Here is a 12770-nt window from a genome sequence, read left to right as displayed (position 1 = left end):
GAAATAGCAGGCAGAATAAAATATCAGTTTCAGCTTTACTTGTGGTAATAGATACAAGATTCTCAGCTGGGAATATGAGAGAAGACAGAGATAAGAAAAGCTTGTATTTCCTCAGGGTCTTTTTGAAGTGTGATAGCATTTAGCTAGATAGATGGCATCAAAACCAGTGGTTTAACATAATGTGTGCTCAGTACATATAAATTAAGTAAACAGGTAGAATGCGCACATAATATAATATTCAGAAACCAACTACCCACAAAACATGTGAGTATTCTAGACACTGTAGTGTTGCAATTACCTTTGCAGAGCTTCAGTACTTCTATTTTAAATCCAGAAATCGCAACATACAGAAGCAAATCCACAAAGCATGGATGACTGCAAACTACACAGGAGTTTGAAATGGGTAATGAACGTAGGATCAGGTCCCTACATGGCCTGTTAAAGCAAAACACTGTTGAGGCCATCTTGGCCACTACTAATGTGTGAAAAATTAGTAAGAGTCCTAAGGTAACTCATTATTAATCAAATTGACTACTGAGAGCTATTAACATTTTAGTAGAACACATTTTCCAAGTATCACAGCTGCCCATATTTCTTAAGACTTCAAGATGTGATGTGTTCCAATTCAATTTAAAATTATTTTATCAATTATTTTATACTTAATTACAAAATGTTATTTGCTTCTTCCTGCTATTTTTTTTTTCTTAATGTCCATTGCCTTCATTAAGCACATCAGTAATACCAAGATACTACCTCTTTTACCCAGTGCTTGCTGGTGCAGTGGTCCAACACATACTTTACACTATTGCACTCATGTTCTCTGTCACGTGATAAGATATAAATTTTTGGTTGCTTTTTTTAAAAAGGTAGGTAAATGAGGTCAATAAAAGAGATACCTGATGGAATAAGCAGATCAGAACTTTCAGGTACAGTTTCTCCACTAACAGAAATAGGAAACATTCATTCGAAGCTTCTGTGTTGAGGAAATAATTCACTTTGTATTCCGCTTTGACAAGCAATGCATGCACAAACTATTCTTTTCATTAACCAAATTAACTTTCTTAACATTTCTAACATATGCACAGAAGATACCATTCTGCAGAGCCTATTCAGGACCTATTCTATTTTCACTAGAGAAATTTGAATGAGCAAGACTTGTAGCGAGAAATTATCCAGACTTAAATCTGATCCCCCATCTTTTAGTCCAGCTACATTTACCCACTAATATTAAGGTTTATTAGTTTCTGTCCTATGTCCAGCTACACACTGTTAACAAAAGCACTATGTTCTAACACTGATATTAATGTGAAAGTGTACAAAGGCTAAGGTCTGATATCCCCCCCACTGTCTGAGCCCTGTGAGTTTTAATGTTAGGGGGGTTTCCCACTAATTTTCCCTTCTCTAAGACTATTTACTTGTTCTTAAACATGAGCTCTGTTTCTAATGGGGAAGAAAGAAGGCAGATCTTGATCCTGCATTCCTCTGAGGTAAGGGAAGAAAGCAAACAGAAATAAGAAAGCAGAATACTAAGATGGAGCAGTGTCTGCCAATTCCAAACACAGAAAGGTTGTGCCCAGTACAGAGATGTTAAAGATAATAAACAAAACCATCATAATCTATTCTAGTAGAACACAGAACACCCCCTAAAAACATCTACTCTGTACAATAGTTAATTACTTCAAGCAGCCTCTAATGTAACTCTTAACAGTCACATGCTGAAATGGAATGACTAAGTTCCTTGAAATATTATACAACCACTTAGAACTGTGGTGGGTTGGCCCCAGCTGGATGCCAGGTGCCCCCAAACGCCACTGTCACTTCCCTCCTCAGCTGGGTAGGAGAGAGAAAATATAACCAAAGGTGCATAGGTTGAGATGAGGACAGGCAGAGATCACTCACCAATTGCCATCATAAGTAAAACAGACTGAACTTGGGGAAATAATCTTAATTTCTTACCAATCAAATCAGAATGGGACGATAAGAAATAAAAACAAGATTTTAAAAGTCCTTCTGTTAGCGTCGAGACAAACACATAAGCACCGGGATGGTTATATGAGGTGCTTTATTGAGGCGCCAGGAACCAGGGGTACGCACCCAAATCTGGTTCCGATTCCTGTCACATCGCGTTTGCAATTTATACACTAAAAATTTCGTAACTAATACATATTCAACACAGATTACATCATTTACTAATACATATGCATCAAAGATTGCTACATCAGTCTATTACGACATCAGCCTCTTCTGCGCTTGCGCAGCCCCCTCTGGTGGTCGCCCTGATGAAGTAAGGAGTCTTCCTCAGATGAAGTAAAGTCTTCCTCAGGTTGTCCTTTTCACCTTTCCTCTACTTGGCCAGGTCCCAGTCGTCTTCCGGACGTTAGCATTCTCTTATCTTCACCAGGATGCTTCTGGTATGCCCTTTTTGGCTATCTTAAACTTAGGTTCTGCTTGGGTAGAGTTTTACAATACATACACCCATACTCCCCTCACCATATACAGTTATGTTAGCTCTTGCTACCAAGACTACCATTGTATCATTTAGTTACAGAGTAACTGTGATACAAAACGGCAAAGTTACAACGTCTTCTAATATACAAAGCCTCACTATGATTTATAAATTTCTCAAATATAATCATTTTCCTATTTTATATGATTATTTTATTGTAAAAACTTCACCCTCTCTAACACTTGCCCCCACCCAGGCTTAACTTTACTCCTCTACCTCCTACCCCCCAGCAGAACAGAGGGACAGGGAATGGGGTTTGTGGTCAGTTCATCACATGTTGTCTCTGCTGCTCCTTCCTCCTCAGGGAGGACTCCTCACCCTCTTCTGCTCCAGTGTGGGCTCCTCCCTGCACAGGCCTACAGGTCCTGCCAGGAGCCTGCTCCAGCATGGGCTTCCCACAGGGTTCACAGCCTCCTTCAGGCATCCCCCTGCATGGGGTCCTGCTTGGGCTGCGAGTATCTGCTCCACCATGGACCTCCACGGGCTGCAGGGGACAGCCTGCCTCACCAGGGTCGGCACCATGGAACCTCTGCTCCAGCACCCTTGAGCACCTCTTCCCCTCCTTCTGCACTGACCTTGGTGTCTGCAGGGCTGTTCCTACCACATACTCTCACTCCTCTCCCCAGATGCAATTGCTCAGGTTTTCTTTCCCCCCTTCTTAAATACATTATCCCAGAGGCACTACCACTGTCACTGATGGCCACTGGTGGGTCTGTTTTGGAGTTGGCTGATACTCGCTTCATTGGACACAGGGGAAGCTTCTAGCAGTTTCTTACAGAAGCCACATCAACAGCCCCCCTGCTACCAAAACCTTGCCACAGAAACCCAATATAAGAAGATAAATAATTTTCCACTGTACTCTACCCAATCCTAGTCTTACTGCCTATTGCTTATTACTCCTACATTCATAGCATTAAAATTCCTACTGATTTCACTGCATAGCACAGCTCCAGAACTTCAAGTCAAGCATTCAAAAAATCCACAGCTGCCACAGAGTAGTAGGAAAGAAACTCCTTCTTTCTGTTTCTGTTTCAGGATAAAGAACTGCTGTAATGTTCCAGAACCAACAACAGTAAATACTCATGTCTAAGGCTATCTACTCTATGTAAGAGCCTCCCCCACTGCTTTCAAACCTTGAAAAACATTTTCCTTCCATTACAGCAGCAGCATTCTTGGTATGAACACATACTATTACCCTTCAGTAGCATTTCCCACTTCAAGTCAGGGTTTTACTTCAACTTGTTTTATTTCCATTCACAATACTGTATGTTGAAACTTATTCAAAGCTGCTTGTTGCATTGTGAATGTCTTTTAAATGAACTGTAAGTACATGAAAGTTGCTGTGATGTCACTAAAGTATGGTATATAGTAACACTTCCAGTGTTTGACTGTATCACCCCTTTCAACACAGTACCAAGTAGAAAGCCTTATATATCACCAAGGTTGGGATGTTATTATACTTTGAAAACCCAGAAACAACTTCCCACTGCTTTGTTCAATTTAAAACACTCAAGAGTGCTGCATTCCAAAATGTAGCATGATGCCGATTCTTTACAAATTTAGTGCAGCTGCACAGAAGAAAACAGATTAACTGAATTTACTTAGCTACTTGAAAAAGTTTCCTTTGCACTTAGTTGAAAACCATACATCTGGACAGTAATCAAAACCTATGATTTCAACCACAGTCAAAAACCATTGTATTTTGGCAGGAAATCTGAAGGGGCAGGCAGTACTTACAGCAACACACATTTGTGCATCAAAATAGCCAATAGAGCTCAGATTCATATTTACATGATTTCAACACATGGATTTCTCTACTGCTATACAAAACATTCACCTTTACAAACTCCCTTTCTTCTGCCAGACCTGCTCTATTCATGGAGACTATTTAATAAAGTAGCAAAGAAAGGCAGAAAAATAAACACAACACCACACTCCTGGCTCCCTATTGCCTTTTATTACCTCAAATATTTTTATTTTTATTTATGATAATGACAAAATGTACAGTAGCTTCTGCTATTTCCTTTTTGGTTCAGGATTTAATTAGATGCAAGTATTTGTCTATTGAGCAGCTGTATTAAATAGTTTCTCTGAGAAAGAAAACCTGATTACACATTTTAAAACAAAAATAGCATCATGTTGCTTTCACCTAATGCTTTCAGAAAAAATCCTCATTAGAACTAAGGGGGGATAAAATCATAATATTTTTAGACTTAACACACAGTCTTTTATTATCTGGTATTTACCCAAATTAACCTAAACTCAAAATGCAGCTGAGGAAAATTTGTGGAGCCTTGCTTTTCCTGTAAAAACACAATCTATGTATCTTATTTTGTGTAACAGTGTGTAATTACAACATATATGTCATGCAGGTCACGCAGATAAGATCTCAGTTTTATGCATTTCCTTTTCACTTCTTCCCCACACTGTTCATTTTTGCCCTTCTGATCTTAAGACTTCTCTCTCCAAATCAGTATGTAAGAACTCCATTATGTCGATGCAGTTATCTTAACTGATAGAAAAATTACTGAAGCATAAAGGTGGACCCTGCAGAGACTGCAGTGATTTGGGACTCCTTCAGCTTTTTTGCAGTTACACATGCACATTGCCTCGTCCCCACTGTGACAAAGTCTGCTTCCACATGGTAAAATCAGATTTCACGCTGTTAAGAACAGTTAGGGAAGGCAGGCTACTGAAGTTACTCCACAGGAGAACCAGCAAGGATATTTTCGCAGAAACTAGCCACTGTCAGAACTGCTAATTTCATTTTGCACAAACTGATACTCTACTGTCTTCTTAAATGGCCAAGAGCAAAATGAAAATAAATAAATAATGACAGTAAAAAATGCTACCCATTCTCCCGTACCTTAACTCCCCTCTGGCAGAAACAAAATTAGGCAGCTCCACCATCCTCCAATCCCTCTTCACTTACTGAGCACTCTTAATGGCATTTATTCCATGCTAAAGATCAGTTTCCAGACCTATTTTTTTCCACATTTAATATGAGACATCATTACAAAAGCTGTCAGAAGAAATCTGGAACTTGGGATAGCTGAGAAAGGGACAGCTGAGGCTTTTAGCACCTACGAGAGACTTTAGAGCTGGTTCTGATTTCATATATCCAAGAGACAGTTAAAATGTTTGGTATTGAAGAAAACATACCTTTCCACATACTTAGTAGTATAAAGTCAGGGGTCTAATTTGGAGACACTGAGTGTTAAAAAGAATTAGCTAACCACCACATCCCCACACAAATCCTGCCACATTACCGTCAGGGTGAACAGAGGCAGTTTCAAGAGCTTGCTAAAATTGTGGAAGTTTATATCAGTGACATGATTCTTATTAGACATTAAAACAAAGCTCTTAACAGTATCAGAGAAGTGATTTTGTATTAATAAACTATTACAACATCAGCATTTACTTTATTATTTACATGAACTTTTCTTATCTAAAGAAAGCCTTCCTATCACTCAAAACTAGATGAATGGAAATATTTGTCACAGACAAAGCATCAAACAATTCCCAAGCAAAATGAATCACAAAAAATATCAGCATAAATGTTAAACTACAGGTTTTCTTCCTAAGCAGGAACACATATCACATTACTGAAAGAGTCCACAGAGAAGAAATAAGAAGGCCTTTAACCTATGAGGTGTTTGGGTTTTTTTTAAAAAAAAAAAAAGTCTTGAGTTTACATGGATATTCATTATTCAGCAAACGTTTGGACAGAGCTTTGTTTAGGGAGAATGATATTAAGGGTACAGACAAAAAAGAGAAGAAAAAGAAAAGGGGGAAAAAAGGGAAAAGGAAAAGGGAAAAAAAAGGAAAAGGGGAAAAAAAGGGAAAAGGAAAAAAGGGAAAAAAAGGGAAAAGGGAAAAAAAAAGGGGAAGAGGGAAGGGGGAAAGGGGGGAAGGGGGGAAGGGAATAAAAGAAAATCACTTATTTTTGGAATACACTGCCAATGCTCATTTTCTCCACTTGTTTTCAGAGCAGTCACGTATGACATTACATGATTGGACTACACAGTAAGAGATTCTCAACAAACCAGTCTCTGAGACCCACGTACAAAACTGAAAACTCAATTTGAAGCTTCATCAATGTGAAAAAGTGTTATAAAAATGTTGTTGCTTGTGACAGACTGGACTCCATTCAATGACCCAAAAGATTTATGACACTCCTTTGTGCTTAGAACAAGCATTATCCATGCAAAACAGTCTGTTGTATGGATGTATTTTATACTTAGCATTTGACCTGTTTAGACGTTTGGAGAGTAAGCCATATGCAAATTCCTTCAATCCACGTATTTAAAACCAGTAACATGTAATAAACGTTACTTACAGAGAAAAACAGTAAACTTTGACTATCAGCTGTTTTGACAATTTATGTTAAAACAAAAACAGGGTCTTTTATATAAAATTAAAAATTAAAAAAAAAGAATTATTTCTGTCTGTTCAACAAACAATTCATCTCTACCTTTTGGTTCAGATTAAGAGACTACTAAACATATTGTTTTACTCCCAAAGAGAAAATAAGCACTCAGAAGCACTACATCCAGCCCTCCACATCCAATTTGCTTTCATATTCCATAATGATATATTACTAGACATACATATTTAAAATATCTATTTTAAGAAAACCAGAGCAGAAACCACTTAGACTACAATTATAATTCTCTGAACAGTTTTCTAAGAAAACTTTTTAAAAAAGAAATTAATGTGCACAGTGAATTTCAAATACTAGAACATTATGTACAACTATCTATTCTAATGATCTATACCCTCCTCTTTACCACTGTCAATGTTTTTAACGGTCATTATCAAATAATCTTCACAGCCACTGAAAAATAACACAATAGCCAATCAGCCCTAGTCACAAAATAAATTTCGTAGGAAAATGGAAACCTTAACTGCTGGCAAAGTTAACATGCCAACACATCAAGGTATGATTACAACCTATTAAAAGGAGTAAGAGGGTTCCTTAGGGTTTGGGATTTTTTTGTAGAAAAGTTTCCTACAAAAGTTTAATCTTAGACTAGCCCTAGTATTGCTGTCAATTAGTTACATTACCAGTAACCAAAGCTACCACTCACTGGCACTGGAAGCATTTCGGAAGAAAACAGGTATGAAAAAATACCTAGCATTTAAGGAACAAATGGTTTTCTCCAATATCAGTTTGGAATGTCTTTCTGTTATGGCACTTTTTGTGCCATATTGTTTCTGAATACTTGCAAACTACTCTAGTAGGTCTTCCCTCCCTCCTGCCCCTGCTCCAGCAAAGTACAGTCCCTGGGAGAGAAGAGACAGTGCAAACACTCCTCACAAATATTCTGGCAGAAACTTTCTATATCCAAAATGCTCGGCCCTCCATTTAATACTTAAAAATAAACTTGCATGAGAAATAACGCACTCCAGTAAACAGCAGCACAGGAACTATACAAGATGTTTGCTCAGCTGTATCCAGCTGAAGTCACATCCCACTAACACATATTCATCTGACCTTACAGCCACCTAATTCTCAAATGAGATCAAGATCCCACTGGAAAATGTAAAGAGAACCTCAATGATTTTGTAGTGTAGACAAATGGTAGATACAAAATTACATGCAATTTAAGATATATATGAAAATGCTGTGATTCTCTGATGAAAAAAACACAATTTGTATAAGCACAGAGTGAAACTCTTATCTACTCTATCTCAGAAGGCTGGACGCTGATGAAAATTGTATGTTTTATCTTCCTGAAGCTAACCTGTCCCAAGATTAAGAAACTCCATAACTGATAAATATTCATAGAAGATGAGACTTCTATGCATTCAAGCTCAGTTATAAGCTTAAGTTAACCAACCCCTTCACTCATTCACAGTAAAATTCCTATTATTCCTATAAAGAACTTAATCACCAGTAGCAGCAGGAACAAAGCTAGGTCATGCACACTTCCAAAAGCCCTTTTTCTTGCCTTCCACTCTCTTGTCCTAATTTTCTGGTTCTTTAATTTCAATTTTGGTTTATAACAGTTGTGTCACATCTGTACCATTAATAAATTTCACTCTGATAAAAAAAAAAGTCACACTACAGAAGCAATTTCCCCAGCCCTCTTTTACTTAAGAAGTTACTTTTTTAAATAAATCATTTTACTGTGCAATGATGTAAATCCTTATCACACAGTTCACAAATGCGATCAAATATCACTCAAAAGTTACAAAAATCATCTTCAAGCATATCTGTTGAAGACTATAAACTACTAAGACATGCTTGAAAGTGAATGCTATATCCTCAAGGTTATTTATTACCATGAGAAGAGAAAGCATGCTGTGTTTATGCCAGACAGGCAAATGACAACTGCACAGATTACAAATCTTTAGTTCCAAACATGAAGTACTCCCCACAGCCATAGTCCTCTACCACATTAAAAACAAGAGCAGTTCACAAAGGGCTAAACTAACTGGGGCTAGACCCAGTAGGAATACACTAATCTGCAGAGCATGTCTTCAGATAGAATAAAATGAAGAGAAATCAGTAAAGAAAACAAGCCATTTATAATACACTCTGAAAAATCACTAAAACAATAGCTTTTGGAAACCTTGCATCTGCAGAAAACCTTCTGGGCCTAAATCCAATACTAACCTGTCAGAAAATACTGATGAAAAATGTGCATTTACAATTGTAAATAAGACATGAATATGGACTCTATTCTTAAACTCAATTTTTACAGAAAGGGAAATAAGGTGGTTTTTTATATATATATATATATATATATACTATATTATTTAGCTAGTTGATTTAATTAGACACCAGTTTTGGTAAACAAAATTACTTCAGAATGAAACCCCCACAATAACCACTGACAAATGAAATGGACATCAAAGACTGTGCTTACCTGCTTCACTCACAATAGCTTACTGAAAATACCTGTAAGAGTCTAGTATTATAAAAACCATCTTCTCTACTGAGAAATATGATCAAAGCAATTGTCAAATGGCATACGGCCAGCCTTTCATATACTGCAGAAGGGATCCTTTCAACTTGGCCTTGAAAGGCCCCTCTGATGCTCCACTCCAGATTCTGATCCAGCTCTGCAAGTGAAAGGTTAATGGAGTGCACCTTTAATACACAGGCACATCTTAACACAGACTAACAAAATAAAAATACATTTTCATTAAGGAGCATGCTCTTCTTAACATACTGAAGTAACAACAGGCCTCCTGCCGTCCCCTGACAACAGGACATGCAAGCAGCAGCTCAAGACTATGGATAAAACCCAAAGAAACCTTCCTGATTAAACTCATTATATCAAATTCTCAGCTGACACACGTTCATATACAGATTCATAGACTCATAGAATAGTTAGGGTAGCAAAGGACCCTTAGATGATCTAGTTCCAAACCCCCTGCCATGGGTAGGAACACCTCACACTAAAACATATCACCCAAGGCTTTGTCCAACCTGGCCTTGAACACCGCCAGGGATGGAGCATTCACAACTTCCCTGGGCAACCCATTCCAGTGCCTCACCACCCTAACAGGAAAGAATTTCCTTCTTATATCCAATCTAAATTTCCCCTGTTTAAGTTTTAACCCGTTACCCCTTGTCCTATCACTACAGTCTCTAATGAAGAGTCCCTCTCCAGCATCCCTATAGGCCCCCTTCAGATACTGGAAGGCTGCTAGGAGGTCTCCATGCAGCCTTCTCTTCTCCAGGCTGAACAGCCCCAACTTTCTCAGCCTCTCTTCATATGGGAGGTGCTCCAGTCCCCTGATCATCCTCGTGGTCCTCCTCTGGACTTGTTCCAACAGTTCCACGTTCTTTTTATGTTGAGGACACCAGAACTGCACACAATACTCCAAGTGAGGTCTCATGAGAGCAGAGTAGAGGGGCAGGATCACCTCCTTCGACCTGCTGGTCATGCTCCTTTTGATGCAGCCCAGGATACGGTTGGCTTTCTGGGCTGCGAGCACACACTGAAGCGAAGTCATGTTCATTTTCTCATCGACCAACACCCCCAAGTCCTTCTTCGCAGGGCTGCTCTGAATCTCTTCTCTGCCCAACCTGTAGCTGTGCCTGGGATTGCTCCAACCCAGGTGTAGGACCTTGCACTTCTCACGGTTAAACTTCATGAGGTTGGCATCAGCCCAACTCACAAGCACGTCAAGCTCCCTCTGGACGGCATTCCTTCCCTCCAGTGTATCAACCGAATCACGCAGCTTGGTGTCATCGGCAAACTTGCTGAGGGTGCACTCAATCCCACTGTCCATGTCAGCGATGAAGATGTTAAACAAGACCAGTCCCAACACCGATCCCTGAGGGACACCACTCGTTACTGGTCTCCAGCTGGACATTGAGCCATTGACCACAACTCTTTGTGTGCGGCCATCCAGCCAGTTCTTTATCCACCGAGTGGTTCATCCATCAAATTGATGTCTCTCCAATTTAGAGACAAGGATGTCATGTGGGACAGTGTCAAACGCTTTGCACAAGTCCAGGTAGATGACATCAACTGCTCTACTACTGTCCTCCATCAGGTCTGTAGCCCTATCATAGAAGGGTACCAAACTGGTCAGGCAGGATTTCCCTTTAGTGAAGCCATGCTGGCTGTCACCAAGCACCTTATTATTATTCATGTGCCTTAGCACATTCCAGCAGAATCTGCTCCAAGATTTTGACAGGCAGAGGTGAGACTGAATGGTCTGTAATTCCCCGGGTCATCCATTTTCCCCTTCTTGAAAATGGGGGTTATATTTCCCTTTTCCCAGTCATCGGGAACTTCAGCTGACTGCCATGATTTTTCAAATATGATAGCCAGTGGCTTAGCAACTTCATTTGCCAGCTCCTTCAGGACCCGTGGATGGATTTCATCAGGTCCCACGGACTTGTGCACATTCAGGTTTTTAAGATGGTCTCGAACCAGATCCTCTCCTACAGTAGGCACAAGGTCTTCATTCTCACAGTCCCTGCATCTGCCTTCCAAGACTTGGGTGGTGTGGTCAGAGTCTTTGCCAGTGAAGACCAAGGCAAAGAAGTCATTCAGAACCTCAGCCTTCTCCAAATCCTGTGTAGCCAGTTCTCCCGAAAGCATCCTGAGGGGGCCTACATTCTCCCTAGTCTGTCTTTTATTTGCTACATACCTATAGAATCCCTTCCTGTTATCCTTAACATCCCTAGCCAAGTTTAATTCTAACTGGGCCTTAGCTTTCCTAACCTGGTCCCTAGCTTCCCAGACAACATCCCTGTACTCTTCCCAGGCCTCCTGTCCTTGCTTCCACCTTTTATAAACCTCTTTTTTCCTTTGAATTTTCCTCAGCAGTTCCTTATCCATCCAAGGAGGTCTCCTGGCCCTCCTGCTGCACTTCCTTCTAGTTGGGATGCAACACTCCTGAGCTTCCAGTAGGTGATTCTACGAACACATACAACTAAGGTGATTCACTACGGACATGTACAACTAAGCTTCCAGATGTGGTCAGATGGATTATTTTTTACACTTTCTGATGGTGACATGAAACTTTTGCTTTAAACAGCTGACAATTCCGTTTCCACACTACAACTTTCTGAAAGGACTGGATCAATCTGTGTAGCACTAATTGTCAAACTAAGCCCAAGGATGATACAGAATACAAGAATAAGAACTTAACAAAAACTACTAGCATTATCTTTCTGGCTAATTCATGAAATAACTTGACATTTTGGTGCTAGCATGAAAGGTCAAAAAGAGGAAAAAAAATGAACACACAAAATGAGATGCCAGAATTGCATGAGGAGTTAGAAAACACTGTAAAAAGATTGTCAGTTCTCAAGCACCTGCAAGACAGCTCATTCTCTTTGAAGTCTACTGCTTGACAGCAACTCAGGAGCTAGTTAGTTTTCAGTATGGAATTAAAGCATGAAGAAAAATTAAGTTTAGTACATATTGGTTCAGAAATATGATCTGGGGGCATCATGTAGCTGAATGGATAGCAAATCATGTTTGCCCCAGCCTGCACCAGAGGCAGTACAATCGCTGGAATGGGCAACTGTACAAGTAAGGGTACACACATTTTTAATGAGAAAAACTCTCCATTACCTTGCTAGTGTATTTCTCTTTATCTAAACACTTCATGTAGATACAGGAAAAGATAACAGGCTAGATAGAGATGTAAAACATTAAATTTCACTTCAGGTTTACTGTAATATTTAACATTCAAGCAACAGTTAAGCTACCCAAGAAAATGGACCTTAGTGCACTTTTCGAGAGGGATATTTTGCTATGTATTAAATAGGAATAGTGGCAATGGG

The sequence above is a fragment of the Pezoporus occidentalis genome, unplaced genomic scaffold (assembly GCF_034315485.1).
Source record: "Pezoporus occidentalis ecotype Australia unplaced genomic scaffold, CSIRO_AGI_Poc_V1 ctg156, whole genome shotgun sequence".
Classification (NCBI taxonomy): Eukaryota; Metazoa; Chordata; class Aves; order Psittaciformes; family Psittacidae; genus Pezoporus; species Pezoporus occidentalis.
Note: the sequence above shows the minus strand (reverse complement) of the source record.